The sequence below is a fragment of the Rhinolophus hipposideros genome (genome assembly GCF_964194185.1).
Source record: "Rhinolophus hipposideros genome assembly, chromosome: X".
Classification (NCBI taxonomy): Eukaryota; Metazoa; Chordata; class Mammalia; order Chiroptera; family Rhinolophidae; genus Rhinolophus; species Rhinolophus hipposideros.
The window spans coordinates 100129366-100149466 of NC_138046.1; positions in this window are offsets into that span (position 1 = coordinate 100129366).

Consider the following 20101-nt stretch of genomic DNA (forward strand, 5'->3'; position numbering starts at 1 on the left):
GTTAAGTAAAACATTGAAATAGGAACTTTTTTGGTAAATATAACAAATGAACTTTCAACCACAGCTAATTTTAATGTATTAACTGTTCTATTTAAACTATAACATGGCCTTGTCACTGGAAATCTGCTCTGTTAACAATAGTAAATTAAAAGTATTAAATTAGTTTCTCTTGGTTTACTGGGATTAAGAAAAAAGTCAAAAGTCTATCTTGCTCATATAGCTTTTTAATTAAACTACCTATGATTATTGTATGTCATAAAATGGCATGTTACATGCTTTGTTTAATTTGCCCATGCCACTTCACATAAAAGAACTTACCACTGAATTTTCTTTCACGAGGTAGTCTGTATCCTCTATTCCACATTTTTAAAAAAAATTTATTGGGGTGACAATTGTTAGTGAAATTACATAGATTTCAGGTGTACAATTTTGTATTACATCATCTATAAATCCCATTGTGTGTTCACCACCCAGAGTCAGTTCTCCTTCCATCACCATATATTTGATCCCCCTTACCCTCATCTCCCACCCCCCCAACCCCCTTACCCTCTGGTAACCACTAAACTATTGTCTGTTACTATGAGTTTTTGTTTCTCATTTGTTTGTCTTGTTCTTTTGTTGTTTTTGGTTTATATACCACATATCAGTGAAATCATAGGGTTCTCTGCTTTTTCTGTCTGACTTATTTTGCTTAGCATCATACTCTGAAGATCTGTCCATGTTGCCACAAATGGTCCTATATCATCATTTCTTACAGTTGAATAGTATTTCATTGTGTATATATACCACAACTTCTTTATCCATTCATCTATCGAAGGACATTTTGGTTGTTTCCATGTCTTGGCCACTGTAAACAGAGCTGCGATGAACAGACACTGAAGCACACGTGTCTTTATGTATAAATGTTTTCAAATTTTTTGGGTAGATACCCAGGAGAGGGATTGCTGGGTCATATGGTAATTCTATTCATAATTTTTTGAGGAACCTCCACACTGCCTTCCATAGCGGCTGCACCAGTCTGCATTCCCACCAACAGTGTATGAGGGTTCCTTTTTCTCCACAGCCTCTCCAACACTTGTTACTATTTGTCTTGTTGATGAAAGCCATTCTGACTGGGGTGAGGTGATATCTCATTGTGGTTTTTATTTGCATTTCTCTGATGATTAGTGACGTTGAGCATTTTTTTCATAAGTCTATTTGCCATTTGTATGTCCTCTTTGGAGAAATGTCTCTTCAGGTCCTCTGCCCATTTTTCAATTGGGTTGTTTGTTTTTTTGTTGTTGAGTTTCATGAGTCCCTTGTATATTTTGGATATTAGCCCCTTATCAGAGGCACTGTTTGCAAAAATCTTCTCCCATTCCGTTGGTTGCCTCTTTATTTTGTCGATGGTTTCTTTTGCTGTGCAGAAGCTTTTAAGTTTCATATAGTCCCATTCATTTATTTTAGCTTTTACTTCCATTGCCTTTGGAGTCAAATTCATGAAGAGCTCTTTGAACCCAAGGTCCATAAGTTTAGTACCTATGTTTTCTTCTATGCAGTTTATTGTGTCAGGTCTTATGCTTAAGTCTTTGATCCATTTTGAATTAATTTTGGTACATGGTGACAGATAGCAGTCCAGTTTCATTCTTTTGCACGTGGCTATCCAATTCTCCCAGCACCACAAATTGAAGAGGCTATCTTTCTTTCCTCCATTGTATGTTTTTAGCTTCTTTGTCAAAAATTATCTGTCCATGTTTATGTGGTTTTATTCTGGGTTCTCAATTCTATTCCATTGGTCTATATGCCTGTTTTTCTGCCAATACCATGCTGTTTTGATTATTGTAGCCCTGTAGTACAAGCTAAAGTCAGACAGTGTGATACCTCCAGCATTGTTCTTTTTTCTTAAGATTGCTTTGGCTATTCGGGGTCTTTTGTGGTTCCAAACAAATCTGATGATTTTTTGTTCTATTTCTTTAAAAAAATTCCATTGGGATTTTGACGGGGATTGCATTAAATCTGTATATTGCTTTGGGTAATATGGCCATTTTAACTATGTTGATTCTTCCAATCCATGAGCACGGAATGTCTTTCCATTTCTTTGTGTCTTCTTCAATTTCTTTCAAAAATGTCTTACAGTTTTCAGCATATAGGTCCTTCAGATCCTTGGTTAAGTTTATTCCTAGGTATTTTATTCTTTTTGCTGCAATTGCAAAATGAATTGTTTTTTGTATTTCTTTTTCTGAGATTTCATTGTTAGTATATAGGAATGCAGTGGACTTTTGTACGTTGATTTTTGTAGCCAGCAACTTTACTGTATTCGCTGATTGTTTTTAATAGCTTTTTGGTGAAGTCTTTAGGGTTTTCTATACATAGCATCATGTCATCTGCAAAGAGTGATAATTTAACTTCTTCATTCCCAATTTGGATGCCTTTGATTTCTTTCTCTTGCCTGATTGCTCTGGCAAGGACTTCCAACACTGTGTTGAAAAGCAGAGGTGATGGAGGGCAGCCCTGTCGTGTTCCAGAATGTAGAGCAAAGGGCTACAGTTTTTCACCATTAATTATGAGATTAGCTGAGGGCTTGTCATATATGGCCTTTATTATGTTAAGATATTTTCCTTCTATACCTATTTTATTAAGTGTTTTAATCATAAATGGATGTTGTATCTTGTCAAATGCTTTTTCTGCATCAATTGATATAATCATTTGATTTTTGTCCTTTTTTTTAATGTGATGTATCACATTGATGTATTTGCGGATGTTGAACCATCCTTGTGTCCCGGGGATGAACCCCACTTGGTTGTGAGGAATAATCTTTTTAATGCATTCTTGTATTCGATTTGCTAGAATTTTGTTTAGTATTTTTGTATCTGTATTCATCAGAGATATTGGTGTGTAGTTTTCTTTTTTGTGTGTTGTCATTACCAGGTTTTGGTATCAGGGTAATGTTGGCCTCATAAAATGAATTAGGGAGTACTGTCTCTTCTTCAATTTTTTGGAAGAGTTTGAGCACGATTGGTATTAGATCCTCTTTGAAGGTTTGGTAGAATTCACTAGTGAAGCCATCTGGTCCCGGAATTTTGCTTTTGGGAAGGTTTTCGATGACTGATTCAATTTCGTTACTGGCGATCGGTCTGTTTAGATTTTCCAGTTCTTCATGGTTCAGCCTTGTAAGGCTATATGTTTCTAAGTATTTCACATTTTTAAAATAGTATTTTCCAGAGCAGAAAACAGGTCTTTGAATGTTATGTTACAAAGGCAGTGTCCATGCTGAAAAAGTCTGCCTTAACTGACCATCAGTTGCTTATAAACAGATCCATAACTAACTGGTTAGTACCAAGGTATCTGCCTGAGTTGACCTGTTTCTCACATAATTAAAATGCATTGATTACATGAAAATGATAACCTGACATACTGTAGAGTGAGATAGAATGAATAGTTCACTGAATTTTAGAGACAGATAAGAACTTAGATCAAGGTTTCTTAATCCTAGCACTATTGATATTTTGGGTCAAATTATTTTTTGTTGCAGGGGGCTGTCCAGGGCATTGTAGATTGTTTGGCAGCATCCCTGGCTTCTACCCACTAGAATCACCAGGAGCACTCCACCTCAGTTGTGATAACTTGAAATGTCTCCAGATTTTACCAAATGTCTTCTGGGGGAGAAAATAGCCTCATTTTGAGATCCACTGTCTTAGAGAATATCTGATCCAATATAGTCATTCATCAAAGGAGAAAGCTTAAAGCCAGGTAGGCAAAATTATTTGGCAAAGATCACTTAAAAAAATGACATAAACATCATTCTAATTGAATAATCATGTAACATTATCACTTTCAATTCCACATTCATAATATATTTTCTAAAGCTCATTTAATAAACACATTCACCTGATTTGGGGGTTATTATCTAGGTTGTGAAGTTGAACTAAATATAGTTCACAATGTAGATTTAGTAGGTGGTATTCTCCCAGATAAACCAGTTTCAGATGGAAGTGTTTTATTAAGGATTTGTTCCCAGGAGAAACTATAAAGGGAGTAAAGGGGGCAGGATATAGAAAAGGGAAATAGTCAAGTAAGAGTATAATTTCAGGTCTCAGACTCAGCCTAATCCTACAGGGATCTCTGGAACATCAAGTACACCTTAAAAGGGTATTGGCCTTGAGGTGAAAGAGCTGTTCTGTCATTGGCTATGGACTATTCTGGGATTGGATGTGGGAATATAAAATTCCTAGGTACTTCTGATACTCTGTACTGGAAAAGAGGCTGTGGCTTGTCTGGGGACTTTAAAGGGATGGGAGGGATGTAAAATTGCTAGAAATTTCTGATTCTCTCTGTGAACAAGGAGACTGCAATGCCCAATGCTAATCTGAGTGTTAAATGTATGACACCTCAGCAGCAAAGCATGCAGAAGCCTGTAAAGGGATGGTGGTAAGAGGTATCTGAGGGTATCTGGACAGAGTACTAACAGTATCTACTCCAGTGGTATTGTGGAAAAACCAGAGACTTTAAAGACAGAGAAATGTATATAGACGTTATGGCCTTTCTCTTCACTGCATGACCTTGAGCAAATTGCTTTAATTTATAGACTCATAGTTTATCTTTAAACTTGAGGCAATAACACGTAACCTATCCCAGATGATGCTATGAGAATTAAAATATGTAATAAATGCAAGATGGAGATCATATAACAAGATCGTTGTTGTGCTTTTCAATTCACGCCAAAGTATGTCATCCCTTGGGCGGACGGGTGGCTCAGTTGGTTAGAGCACAGGTTGTCAAACACAAGGTTGCCAGTTTGGTGGGCTGCGCCTCCTTGCAACTAACAAGGGCGACTGGACCTGGAGCTGAGTTGCGCCCTCCACAACTAAGATTGAAAGGACAACAACTTGACTTGAATGAAGCTGATGAGTCCTGGGAAAAACACACCACTGTTAAAAAACAACAACAAAAAAAAAACCCACAAAGTATATTATACCATTTGTTTAGTCTTTTACAATTTCCCTCATTAATGCTACAAAATTTCCTTGTAAAGGTCATATACGTGTTGTGTTAGATATATTCCAAGGTATGTGACATTTTTAATCCTATTGCTGTGGTATTTTTTAATTTTATAATTTAGCTGTTTTTCCTGATATGTGGAAATGCAATTGATTATGTTATAAGGCATTAATATTCAGAAAACTCTTATTACTTCTCATAAGTTTTTTCTTAAATTATGTTAGATTACTCACATACACGATCATATTATTTGTGAATAAAACAATTTTGTTTCATCCTGTACAATTTCAATGTATTTTGTTTATACTGTCTGCCTCATTGTCAAGGTGAGGATCTATGATACAATGCTCAATAGCTATATAGAACAGCATTGTCTCAAATGAAAATCTTTTAAAATTTCACCAACAACTGATGATATTTATCAGATTAAAGAACTTCCTTCTGTCTAACTATTACATTGTTTTATGCACCTGAAACCAATAAAAAAAAAGTTAAAAAAAAACAACAACAAAAAACAAACTTCCTTCTATTACTAGTCTGCTAAGAGGATTTTTTTTTTAATCCTGAATGTATGTTGGAATTTATCAAAAACCTTTTTTCATTAAAATGATTGTATGAATTTTCTCTCTTACAATAATGCAATAATTTACATTAACTGACCTTCTAATGATAAAGGAGCTTGCTCCAAGTGTAGTATTCTTTTTATATATTGCAGATTAAGTGCACTCTTATCAATCTAGGATTTTTACAAGTAACCACCATTAATGAGATGTACAATCAATACAATCAGCCCATCAATGACTGTCTCCAAAAACTAAGCTTCTGAAAGTTAGCAAATCAATGACCGCTCCAGGCTTCTAAAAAGTGGCCCATCTGTGATACACGCCCCCCAACACGTCTGTCCTGAAAGTGAGCCAATCAGCAACAACTTCACACTTCCTGACAGATCAAGGTGTCAGCAGTGTTGGTTTCTTCTTAGGTCTCTCTTTGGCTTGTAGCTGGCCATCTTCTCCCTGTGTTTTTACACCATCTTCCATAAATATCCTAATCTCTTCTTCTTATAAGGACATCAGTTATGTTGAATTAGGGCCCACTCAAATGACCTCATTTTAACCTACTGCCTCTCTAAAGAGCCTATCTTCAAATACAGTCATGTTCTGAAGTACCAGGGGTTAGGACTTCAACACACGAATTTTGAGAAAACACAATTCAGCCCATAACATTTTCTGTGCATATACACATTGAAGTAAAAAGAAAAAAAATTTCACAGGCTATAGTTATACTAAAACATTATTTGTTGCTTATCTGGATTAAATTATAAACACCTAAATTATATATCTCTTTCTTTTGTTATATTTCCATGATGATTTAACTCACTTTAACAGTTTTTTGTTTTACAGAATTTGCTTATAAAATTCCTTGCAGTTTCAGTCTGTCTTCCATTTACACTATAGCAAAGATTTCACATTGGTCACTTTCAACTTGTTTCATTATTTTGTCCTTTGACAATTCATTAACAAGTGTATGTTTATCATTAGCATTCTGAGAACTGCTCTTCGTATTTGCTTTATCAAATCACATACCATCTTTCATGGCAAAGCTCACTTTTTCATTGTTCAGGATTGGGTTGCATCTCTTATTATTTTTTTAAATGTTGCTCAGTGACAATAAAAGAACATTGTCATTAATTGTTATCCTCTTCTTGCTCCCTGGCTGGAAGAATATTCAGTAACATTCATGTTTCTAAGTCAAATGCTTCAAGAAATGAAATACATTTCAAATGATAGTCTTGACAAATTCCATACTAATTACCCACTACAAGTCAGAATTTCTTTTCCTGTTCATAAGTAATGTTATTCATTTTAAGAATAACCTTGACACATAAAGGGAAACATTTTTCATCAATTCTTTCTCTAAAACATTCAACAAGTTCCTTTAATCAATGAAGTACTTTAACAACACTGCTCTCCTTTCAAAGCACATAATCTTATTGCTGGAGAAATATTAAAATCTATGAGCAAGATATAAGTAGACTTTACTCAGTGGCTTATTTAAACAGTCAACAATAATTTTGGAGCCCTTTTTCTTTCAGAATTAAAATGTGATATCAGAGCATCAAATAAACTGAAAATTTTTTCAACTGTATTTGTTAAAGGGAGCCAATGGATTTTTGAATGACAATTGAAGAATTTTCAATGCTAACAAAAACAGGCTTTTACTTTCTTGAGTATTTCCTTTCTTTAATTCTAAATCCCACCTTTTGATTTTCCCTTAGCCAAACCTCTAGACAGACCAGATCTTTATTTGTGTAGGTATGAGTTTCCAAATAAACGTAGATATGATTTTCCAATAGAGTTCTGTGGGTGTCAGGACCCACTGTCCCCGGGGGGTAAAAGAAGCTGAGTGGACAGGACTCTAGGCTTGCAGTCTCCACTTTACCCAGACTGCTCAGCCTTTCTTATGCTAATGGATAGAATTTCTGGAAAGAGCTTCAGCTGGAATAAGCAGTCTCACGTCTAAAATTTTGACTCACTGTCCCCCATTTAGTCCCCCAGTTAGAGAGAGAGGTCATGAAGTTCTGGCCTCCAAGGACCTGGGCCCAAGATTTCCTCCAGCCTCTTGCTCAGTATGTCATGAGAAACTTGAGTTACTGCAGAGGTGCCAGCTGCATAGAACAGACAGATCAGTTACAGCAGTTAAGTATCTATATATTGTGGGTGTAAGCTCAGCCTTGAACGAAGACTATCAAGAGAGTGGAGTCCTAGGGGCGAACAGACGGCTCAGTTGGTTAGAGCACGAGCTCTGGGCAATGGGGTTCCCGGTTCAATTCCCACATTGGACAGCAAGCTGCGCCCTCCGCAACTAGAATGAAGTCAATGAGCTGCCACTCAGCTCCTGGGTGGCCAGATGGCTCAGTTGGTTGGAGCACGGGCTCTCAACCACAAGGTTGCTGATTGGACTCCTCGACTCCTGCAAGGGATGGTGGGCTGCGCCCCCTGCAACTAAGATTGAACACAGCACCTTGAGCTGAGCTGCAGCTGAGCTCCCGGATGGCTCAGTTTGTTGGAGCGCATCCTCTCAACAACAAGTTTGCCAGGTTCAACTCCCGCAAGGGATGGTGGGCTGTACCCTCTGCAACTAACAATGGCAACTGGATCTGGAGCTGAGCTGCACCCTCCATGACTAAGATTGAAAGGACAACAACTTAACTTGGAAAAGTCCCAGAAGTACACACTGTTCCCCCAATAAAGTCTTGCTCCCCTTCCCCAATAAAATCTTTAAAAAAAAAGAGTGAAGTTTTACAAGAGACCCGAGAGAGCAGATTTGAGATTGAAAAATCATTGTGTGTATATAGATCCACAAATAGATAGGCATAGGAGATCACAAATAGATAGGCATAGGAGATACATAGGCATTGGCAGAAGTATGTGCTTAAGAGAGAGAGCTTAAGGAAACACAGGAAAACTCTCTGATTGGTGGATTTCTGGGTGAGTACATTTTCTCTTTGAACCCTTTCCTGGATTTATTCAGCTGTGTGTAATTCTGGTTTCCAGTAGTGTTTTCAGGGAAGGAGAGAGAATATAGGCCACTATATGTACAGCACTTGATTTTCCCTCCACCTATGGCTTCAAATGACATCTGCTGATGCAGCCAATCCTAATCTGCAGCCTAGACCCCCTCCTGATAGACAGACCTTTGTTTCGTACTGTGTGCTGGACATCTCCACCTGGACAGCCAGAACAAATTTACCATCTGCATATCCCACAGTGAGCTCATCCACCACACCCTTCCTCATCTCTACCTCTAAGTCAGATCACCACCAATTCTCCCTCCTCTTTATCCTCAATCTCAGATAAGGGGAACAGCTTCTACCTAGTCAGTCAATCTTCAAAACTCATTATAGTCTCCTCTACCCTTTCACATACTCCCTAACTTCCTAAAATTAAAATCTGTCTCCTCATCATCCTCATATTCACAGCCTGAATAAAGTGCCCTGCCATTTCCTTTTGTTTTGTTTACTTAGGGTTTGCCCTCAGCCTATGTTCAATAGTATGTTCAATAAGTGCTTGCTGGATGAATGAATGAATCAATCAATCAATCAATCAAAATACCAGAGGTAACATTGAGATTCAAAATAATCTCTGGTAGGGTCTTCTGCCTCTATGAATTCCCATGGGAAACTACCACTGAAAATGTGATCATCAAAGTCTCCTTCCCAGATCCTAACACTCTCATTTTGGAGGTGGAGATGCTGGCAACAATATGGCATATCATGCTTTCCTCATTGGACCCCACACGTCTCCATCTTCCCCTGTCAGCTTAACAAGGAATTGTGCCATCTCCATCAGCTCACCATACATTCTGAAAATGTCTGCTCCTTGGCCCAATCCCCCATCCCAGGCAGTATCTGGTGACAATACAGGCCAGCAAACACAGCCCCGGAACACCTACCTCTGAAGTGCCAACAATTCAGGAATTGTGAGAAGGCAGCCTGAGTTTAGGGACACCATCTGGATTGTTTTTCCAAACCAGTCCACACCCAGCACTTTACCCACAGGTAAATTAGCCCCTAAGGGATTCGCCTCCAATTTCCTCCTCCTTGTGACTACATCTCCCCTTCCACTACTGATGATACTTCTCGCCTGTCTCAACTGTCTGTCATCATTCACTAACCTTATCCATTCATATAGCTCCAACCAAAGTGAAGGCGTTCCACTGTATCTAAAGTGAAAACTAACTGTCTCCAGGTGACATAAAGATAGCTCCCACCTCAGGTACATTGGCAAAGATACACTGGAAGCCCAGGGTCATCAAGAAATGTGGCTCTTCCAGAATCCATCGATAACACCACCAGGTAATACAGAGGCACCAATTATACTCTGCTTGACAAAATGTAGAGAGGATTCTAGGAAGGGCGAGATGTCTGATATTCATCCCGTAGACCTGCCCATTTAGATCACTTGACAATTTTCAGCTGCTAGAGGTGAGTCTGAAATTTTCCATGCTTATTCTTGTACCTGTTCCCGGATACCCCACCCTGATCCTAATGGTCACTTCTCTACATGATGCTGAACTCTAGATTCAGATCCCCACCTGCCAGCCTGCCCTAAGCTCTCTGGATTTGGTTTTGTGGGGCGTCTCGCTCATGGATTCTGGAAATTTCTCTCCCCTGCCATCCTCCTCATGCCCCTCACTAGCTGAGAGTGTCCTTTCTGGCCCCAGTCTCCGGCACCTGGTCATTCTAACCAAATCTTTGCTTTTCAATGTAAAAGGAAAATATCTAATTTGATAGTAGAATTTTAAAGCATGTTCATGTGACTGAGAACATCATTGCAGAAATCCAGCTTTCAAGGAATCATACGACTGAGAACATCATTGCAGAAATCCAGCTTTGTACTTGCAAGAGGTTAATTTTCTGCTAACCTTAATTAGAAAACAGGAAAATACAAATTAATACAACTGTGAGACATTTTTTAATATATGAGTTTAACTGAAAGTTAAACTTTCGAAAAAACAATGTGAAGAGTGTAGGATATTTGTATACGTTAATTTGTGAGAATACGAATTAGTAGATTTGTGGAATGATATTTGGGTGATATTTATAAAAATGTACAATTTTCATACCCTTTCCACTTTCTCTCAATTTCTGGTTCCTATGCACACTTCATAACGTGTTTCCATGTGTTTCCTATGCACACTTCATAACAACTGATGTCCAAAGATGTTGATTTCAGTTCTATTAACCATAGTAACTAATGGGAACTACTAATGTGTCTTAAGGAAGAGAATAGTTAAATTATTCCGGAGCATTCATGCTTTAGAATCCTAGAGAGTAGTTAAAATAATGAGGTGGATTTATATGTGTTGTCATGGAATGATGCTGCATTAATTTTATTAAGTGACAAAAGCAAATGGGAGAGCAATATGTACATCACTACCCATTATGTTAAAAACAATCACAATATATTTTTATAGCACATCTATGTATTACAAAGCTTAAAATTATCTTTAAAATAATACACATCGTATAATTTTTATTGCAGTTACCTCTGAAGAGAACGCTTAATTCTGGAGGAACATTGTAATGGGAGGGGATAGATTTATGTACATTAGAAATATTTTCAATGAGAATATAGGCACTATTATTAGCTTTGTCATTAAAACGCTAAAATAAACTCAAATTTTGGAACAGTACTCGCTCATTAGTTAGATAAAATAACTACTAGCTGATGCAAAACATAAAACCTAAAATCTCAATGGCTGAACACAACAAAAGCTTATTTCTTGTGCACATAAAATTTGATGTGATTTGGCAGGGAATCTTTGTTACCGGGTGACTCAGAGACCCAGACTGCTTCCCTATTACAGAATATATCATTTAAGTTGGACTTAGGGAGCTACTTACCAAATGAATGCAACTCAAATCTCTTAGGATTTGTGTCAAGGACCAACTCCTTCCCTCGCTGTTGCCCTCCAAAAATCTAGGCCTTGCTTAGTTCTCCAAATCATATTGAACATAACCTATTCAAAATGTCTCTTGAATGGTGCAGGCTCTGAATCTCCTAGCCCATGGCAAAGAGTGCCTACACAGTGGCTTCTGGGTATCTTACCTCAAGAAGGTATCACTCTTATTTCTCACAAAGTCCACGAGAATGATGTTCATAAAACACCAAATTTGTGCAGTGTTCAATTGCACTTGGACAAAAATGCAGGTTGTCTTCCATCCTTGTCCCAGGTGGGATCTAGCTTGCTTATGATCCCAAAGTAACTGCTAAAAACAATTTTCCATTCCAGCCTTAAGACACAACTCGGAGACCCACCATCTGAGGGTCACCCTGCCCAACACTCACCATTGCCCCTGCTCACCACTCCCACAGCTTCATCTGGTGTACCATACAGTTTAATTTTAAATTATCTCACACTGGAGGACTTGTAGTTGCCCAAGGCCTTAGCCTGCCTTGTCTCAGGACCTTTACACTTGACTGTCCTCATATGGACGCCTTGCCCCACCCACGACTTCTTTTGACTTTTTCTTTTATGTGATTCCTGCTCCCAGACTCTCCAGTTCTGTGGGTGATTACTGAGTCTTGTTTATCCTAGTACTTTGGAAAGTACTAGCACAGTACTTTCCAAAGAGCAGATGCTGAAATAACGTCTTGGGAATAAATGAGCCTGTGTACATGAAGTCTTATTTATTAAGATTTATTTCTCATACTTTCTTAAATAGGCTAAGCAAATGCATGTACAAAGTGTGATCAAACAATATGGTGAATATTTAAATAAAAAATTATTACAGTAAAAGACACATTCCCATTAGTTCACCTCAAAACACTCCCCCTTGCTTCGAAGACACTTATCCCACCTTTCTTGCCACTTTCTGAAGCAGTTCTGGAAGTTCTCTTTCGTGAGTGTCTTTAGTTGCGCTGTCGTGGCTGCTTCGATGTCCTGAATCATTTTGACTTTAGGAAAGAGCCAGAAGTCACATGGTGCCAGATCCAGTGAATAAGGTGGATGAGGACACACTGTAATGTTTTTATTTGACAGAAATTGCCATACCATAAGTGATGTGTGACACGGAGCCTTTCCATTTTGATTAACAAATATGGTGAATGCTGCAGCTGAGTGCCATTCAACGGAAAAGCAGGGATCTTCAATAGGGGAAGCAGCGCATTGAACCTTAATAACAATGTGTGTGACAAGTTTCAACTTGTTCGGTGCAATCAGTCAGGTGTGACCTACAGTTGAGAGGTGTGTTTTAAAATGTGCCCTAAATCATCCTCCATCATGACAATGCTCCATGTCACACATTGCTTCTGGTATATGGCAATTTCTGTCAAATAAAAACATTACAGTGTGTCCTCATCCACCTTATTCACTGAATGTGGCACTGTGAGATTTCTGGCTCTTCCCCAAAGTCAAAATGATTCAGGACATTGAGGCAGCCATGACAGAACAACTAAAGACATTCACGAAAGAGGACTTCCAGAACTGCTTCAGAAAGTGGCAAGAACAACAGGATAGGTGTGTTCAAAGCAAGGAGGAGTGTTTTGAGGGGGACTAATGACAATGTGTCTTTTAATGTAATAATTTTTTTGTATTTAAACATTACCTTTTTTTTATCATACCTCATATATGTCATTTAATTTTACAGAATGGCTGATTGAAAAGGATATGGGTAGCCAAGAACTGACCATCTTTTAGGGTTTTTTTTTTTTATCCCAACTATTTTATTGTTGAGTTCTTTGACAATTCCAAAGTAATGCCTATTTGAATGTCATGTTATCTTTTTAAGAAGACAAAATAAGTTTGTCAGTGTCACTTATTTTCAGAGCACAAAATAAGTTTGTCAGTGTCAGTGTATTGTGAAACACAATGCAAGCAAACTTGTGTTCTTACGTTTCATAAACAGCAATTAATGCATGATCAACATCATTCATAAACTTAGATTCTGAAGCTTAATAAAATGTTATATTTAAAGGAAGAGCATTTGAAAACTAACTCCCCTCCAAAAAGAAAAATCCAAGTCACCCACATAGAATAGGCACACACAGATATTATGCAGTGTTTTCTCTTTATTCCCCTTCCAGCCTTCCACTATTTGAGACGTTGACTTCCCTTATCAAAAACAAAGTGAGGAATCTGCCTCAGACTTCATTAAGGGTGGGAGGAGCTACTGGATGTGGCACTGGAACTTGCACTGGTCAGGGCAGCAGTGCCAGCCAGCTCTGGCTGCAGCTCTAGCCTTCTCTGTTTCATTTCTCAAAGCTTTCTCAAACAGGGGTGGGAAGCAAGTGGGGTGAGACTGACTGATCTTTGTCAAAAACTCCAACAACTTCATCTTGCTGACTTCAGTGTGGGCTCTTGGGCCCCACAGGAATTCATAAGATGGAGGATCACTATTGGGCACCTGCTGGCACTCCAGGTATTTTTGCCACACCAAATTTTTGATGGTATGCTTACTTCTAAGCATGAAGTTCTCTCTCCAAGAATATAAGTCTATCATATTCAGCACTTCCAAGATCTCCTCTTCGGTGGCGTGATTGCCCTTCACAACGATCACTCCCAGGATAAATATCAGGAAGCTGGTCTTGGGTATGCCCTCTTCACCACTCAGCCTTGAATCATAGGTGAGGCCTAGTTTGTTGACGAGGGCATAGGAGTGGCTGCTAGGGTCGACTTCTTTCACCTCAACACCAAAGACCAGCTCCATGTGCTGGGATGCTTTCCTGAGAATTTCAGGAAAGGCATCCCTGTCCTCTTTGATAACAATATCCATCATGTCTGCCTTTTTGGTTTTAAGCACATTCATTTTATATTCACATAGCAGGAACTCCACCAGTAAAGTCGCCTTCTCATCTAAAGGGTTTAAGGTCAAGTTCTCAGTGTCTGATAGGTACTTTGAAGAACCTGAGCTATTCTTTCCTTGTCTGCCAGAAAGCTTATTTGATTTCTTTGATGAGGTTACTCTGATGACAGTATTAGATGAGTAGGCACTCTGAGGACTCTGTGGAATACTGGCTGTCCCAGCAGCTACAGTCTCCTTTGAATTGCCAGGCACTAGATGATGGGAGGAGAGATGGGCCTCCTCCAGAGCCTTGGAGACCTGTGCAACCTCTAGGCCCTGGGTCTCATTGTGGGCATGGTGCTGTTTCTGTGTGCAATGTGGAATCTTCTGATGCTGAGACATTCTCACTCTTGGTGGAGGTAGCAGGCAGGAATAGCAGGTGGTAGTAGGCAGGAGGGTGGATGATAGAGGACCTAGGGAGAAATGGAGGATGTGAGTGACCTCATCTGGTAAACTGTGATGAGCAGTGCCCCTACCCATCTTTTCCTGAGGGCAATGCTCTAAAGCCTCACAGGTCTCCTGTCCTGACCTGTAAGAAGGTGAAGGAGGAAGTAAGAAGGGACTTCAGGGTGCAGTCAGCCAACCCAAGCCAAGTTTACCCAGAACTGATAACAGCAGGTAGAGTCAGGCTCTGTGTGATTGCTTCTGTTTGGGGGTGGGTGGTCCCCTCTGTCTTTGATTAGCATCCTCACTGTGATCCCAGGAAGTATCTGGGGCTCTTCTTTCAGAGACCTTAATCTCCTTGAGACACTTAAGTTAAAAAGAAGCCAGGGGGTACCTCAGACTGACAGCTCTTCTCAGCCTCTCAGCCAGGAAAGTCACAGGAGTGACAGATACTGAGGGGAAGGAAGTGAGGGGGCCCCTCATTTAGCCATACCTGCCTGGGCTGCCCAGACATGACGGAGGAAGGCAGATGTCTGTTGGGGCTGTGTTGTTCTGATGTGTGTGGTCCCCTTAATTTTCACTCAGGGTCATGACTTTGACCTTAATAGAGACTGAGACACCTCTCTCTGCTAACTCAAGACAACAGCCCTCAGGTTCCCAAAGCCAGTCAGAAAGCACCAAAGTCTGGCAACTATTCCAGGGCCTATTGGTCTGACAATAGGGAAAGGGCTCTTTGAGGCCCTTACTGTTCTAGAGTATGTGATACTCCCAGTCCGCACTTAGCATCTTCCTTTGATTCTTGTCAGGGCCTGGGATTCCTCTCTGCTTACCTGAGGCTACACCTCTCAAACTAAAGTTCTCACCATCCTTATACTTCCCTGGCAGAAGTCAGGGGAAGTCACTTCTGTCCACCCCTTCTCCTCTGGGGTTGACAACAGAGTGCTAAGGGGCCTTCTCAATTCTGGGAGAGAGAGCTCCTCAGTCCTCAGTCGGCATCTTACCTTGACTACTGGCTGGGTCTGGGACTCCTCCCTCTGCTCACCTGAGGCAGCAATCTTCCGAATGGGCCTCACCTCCCTGCAAACCAAAGGGTAGAAGTCAGAGGCAACTCAATCTGACAGCTATTCCAGGACTTCCAAGAGCTGACAGCAGGGACCGGGCCTTATCTAGGGTTTCCCTCTATTGTCAGGTGGGTGGTGCTGTCAGTCTCCACTCAGAGTCTTATGCTGAGAGTTGGCAGGGCCTGCCATTCCTCCCTCTGCTGAACTGAGGCCTGCTCCCTGAGAACAATGTACTCACCACCCTGAGATTCTCCAGGAAGATTCAGTGGATGTCAATCCCAGCTACTCTGTCCAGCACCTCCTATGGGTGACAAGAAGTGTGGGAGTCTGTAGCGCTCCTTCCAGGGTGGAGTGGATGTTCCCTAAATATTCACTCAGCACCTTACCTTGACTCTGGTAGAGGCTGAGACTCCTCCTTCTGCCGACTAGAGGCTGCGCCCCTCAGGCCAAGGCCTTTACCTCTCTGAGATTCCTAAAGCAAAATTCAGGGGAAGTGACTTCCAGCTATGCCCCCACCCTATTCACCCAGGGCTGACAGCAGAGGTCTGAGGAGCCACTCCATTCTGGAGGAGTGGTCCGTCAGTCCTCACCGGCATCTTACCTTGTCTCCTGGCAGGGTCTGGGGTTCCTCACTCTGCCCACCTGAGATGGTAATCCTCGGAACGGGCCTCACCTCCTTGCAAACACAATGCGGAAGTCAGGGAGCAACTCAGTCAGGGGGTTCCTAAGGCTGGAGCAGAGGCTGGGCTCTTCACTGTGGAATCCCCTCTATTCTGTGGTGGTGGTGATATCATTCCCTATTCAGTATCTTATCTTGAAACCTGCTTACTGTGGCCACACCCCTCAGACCAAGGCCCTCAACCACCCTCAGATTCCTGAGGTCCAAGTCGGTGGTAACGCTTAAGTCTGACAGTTATTCCAGGGGCTCCCCGAGACAACAAAAAGGACGGGACTTTACCCCATGGGGCTCCCTCTATTCTGGGATTATTGATTCCTTCATTCAGTGACTTCCCCTTGGTACTTGAACAGTGAGAGGTCGCCTCCTTCTGCCAAACGAGGCCGCGTCTTTCAGTACAGGCCTTCACCAACGATACTCCGAAAGCGGCAGTTAGGGGAGACCCCTTCCTCTCCTACTCCGCGTCCCCTCCTCCCCCAACTTTCTATGGCGACCAGGTCTTACCAGGCCAACAGCAGGAGTAAGGTTCTGTGGGTCTCCATACGTTACAGGGTATTTAACCCCATTCAGGGTCTTCACCCGGAATCCTGACAGGGCCAAGGACTCCTCCCTCCACAGAACTGAGTTTGTGACCCGTATACCAAGGCCCTCTCCACTGTCAGACTCCCATGAGGCGGGAGTCAGAGGGATCTTCCGTCTGAGAGTTATCCTGGAGCTTCTCACTGCCAACAATGATGATGGAACTCTACGAACTCCCTCCATTCTAGAATCCAGGGTGTCATCAGTCCCCACTCAGTGTCTTACCTGGGCCTTACAAGGCCTCTGCTAACCTGAAACGCACAACTTCTCGACTCAAAGTCCTCATCACGCACCTTTAGACTTCTGGGGCCAAAATCAGGGCATGCCACTTCTAGCAACCTCTGCCAGGAGTTTCTAGGGGTTGACAGCAGGGGCGAGGCTCTGCGGGAGTCCCTCTCTCCTAAGTGAAGTGATTGTCACAGTCCTCACTTAAGGTCTATACCTGGGCTTGTCTTTTTTATTAATTACTTCCTAGGCAATGCCACCTCATTGTCAATCTGTATGCATTTGCCCCACTGTGACTCTCATAGAGATTGAGTCCAAGTTCTAGGTTAGATGCTAGGTGGTGAAGCTGCAGCACAATGCATAAACACACACACACACACACACACACACACACACACACACACACACACACACCTTCCCATTGGGTCCTTTGGCCAGCCAGTTGGGCACCTTCTGTTCTAAGACTTTATACAGGGAAGAGCTTTGTACAGACACACTGTTAAGAGTCTTGCCACTCCTATTGGAAACACTGCATCTCTTCATATAATCATGAAGTGGAGGAATTTTAACAGCCAGCATCCACCCACTAGGTTAATGTGTGCCACCTAACTTCTAATCATTGGAGAAATAATTGAAATAATAAAGCAGAACGGATATAATAAATAATATAAATATATATATATAATAAATATATATAATAAATAAATATATATATAATAAATAATAAAGCAGAATTTGTCATTTTATGGATGAGGAGCCTGGAGCAGAGGGAGGTGTTGAAGTCTTTTGCAAGTGATTTGTTACCAATCAGAGTTAAAATACGAAAGTTGTGCTGTATAATTATGTTCCCACTGAAAACATTTCAAATAATAGAGTCAAAACAAAATCCTCTTGCCTTTTCAATCCTCTCTGTCACCTGCATCACCATACAACCTTATTATGAGGTAATTTTGTATTGATATAATTGTGCATCTTATTTATATACATCAAATTTATGTAAATTACATACCTGTGATAATAAAGTACACATTTTTTGCTATTTGCTTTTCCCTCCAGTTAATAATCTATCTTGAAAAGTGTTTCATATCAATCTTCAGAGTGGCCCGTGAGTTCGAAAAACAGGTAATGTTATTTTATTATTATTTGCAAATTGAAGATGTCTTTAATGTTATTTTGTATATTGTCTATATTTCTAGCCTGTACAAGCAGTCTATATAGATCTGCCATTCTTTTCCTTAAAAAGTAAAATATTTGGTTACTTCTATAATTGAAACTCACGCATATTTGTCTTTAAATATTTTCATGAATGGAAAGAGTGTTGAGAAATATAATTAGTGTCCTAGGTATTGCTCATGAGAATTAGTAGGCCATTCTCTCCCTGGGTCATGAGAAATGTGAGAAACAAATAAATTAAAAGATTGAGTACTCCTATACTATACCTTTCTGTCTTTTAGAGACTTACCTCTTCACTTCCATTTCTTGATCTGCAAGGTCAGTCCAAAGCTTTACTGATCACAGTGATGAAATAGTAGTGCATTGTGAAGCATATGCAAAACATGGTGACCTAATCCTGTCATCCAATGGCCCAAAGGCTGTAAGGCCCACAGGTCCTGTAAGGAGTTTTTCATCTGCTTTTTGAGAGCTTATGATTTTATTTCTATGCTGTCTTTGGGTAACACAGAGTCATCACCTAATACATCTTGTTATGGAATCATTTTAAAGCCCGTTAGATTTATTTTGTTTATTTACATTCCTTTTCTGAGACATGGAGATGAGAGTAAGACAAAATCCACCTTCTGTGCTTTTATTTCATTCCTTTTATCCACTCTCATGTACTATATTATTAGCATAAAATAGATTTAATTAGTTTCCTTCTTACATGTTTCAGAGTTTGAAGACAGAGATTATTCATGGACTACATGGAATTAATGCCATCTAGAATTTTAATGCTTCCTTCTTCATTTTTTCCCCAGTATTTGAGTCAATGTTGTGACTCCTTTAAAGTAAAAGTATTTTAAAATGGGTAAAATTCTGAATTATACTGTTTAATATGATGTGTTTTAATATCATATTAAATACTTAAGATTGACAATGACCATGTTGTACATTAAGTCAAAAATCAGAAATAGAAATATTTTTTTCTTTAAATGTAACAAGTGGATTTCTGATCACAGCTGTTTTAATGTGTTCATTGTTCCATAAGACTTGACAATTGTTATTGGAAATCTGCTCTATTGAGAAAAGTAAATTAAAGCATTAAATTACTTTCTCTTGGTTGCTGAGATTAAGATAAAATATCAAAATGTAGATACTTTCATATAGTCTATTGTTTAAACAGTCCATGATTGTTTTGTGTCATAAAATGGCCTGGTACATACTATATTTAATATGCACATGCCACCTGGATAAATAACACTCATCTTTCAAAAGAAAAAGCTGATATCCAAATAGATTAAATGACTTGGTCAAGGTCACTAAATAAATTATACACACAGATTTGACTGATCAAATAATCATTTCAAATGATTAATTTTAATTCTATATTCATAATGCAATCTGAAAATTTCATTGAAAACATATTCCCATGATCTTCTGGTTAAAATCTAGATGAACTCACAGTGAGATATATGATATATATGTAGACATATGTATGTATTATATATATATATAGACATATATATGTCTATATGTAGACATATATATGTATATATGTGTATACATATATATGTATATATATATATATATATATATACACACACATAATTTATATCATAATATAGATGACTTCAATCAGGGTCTCCAAGGAGATCCAGAAAGAAAATTTACATGGTAGTGATTTATTAAAGAACTATG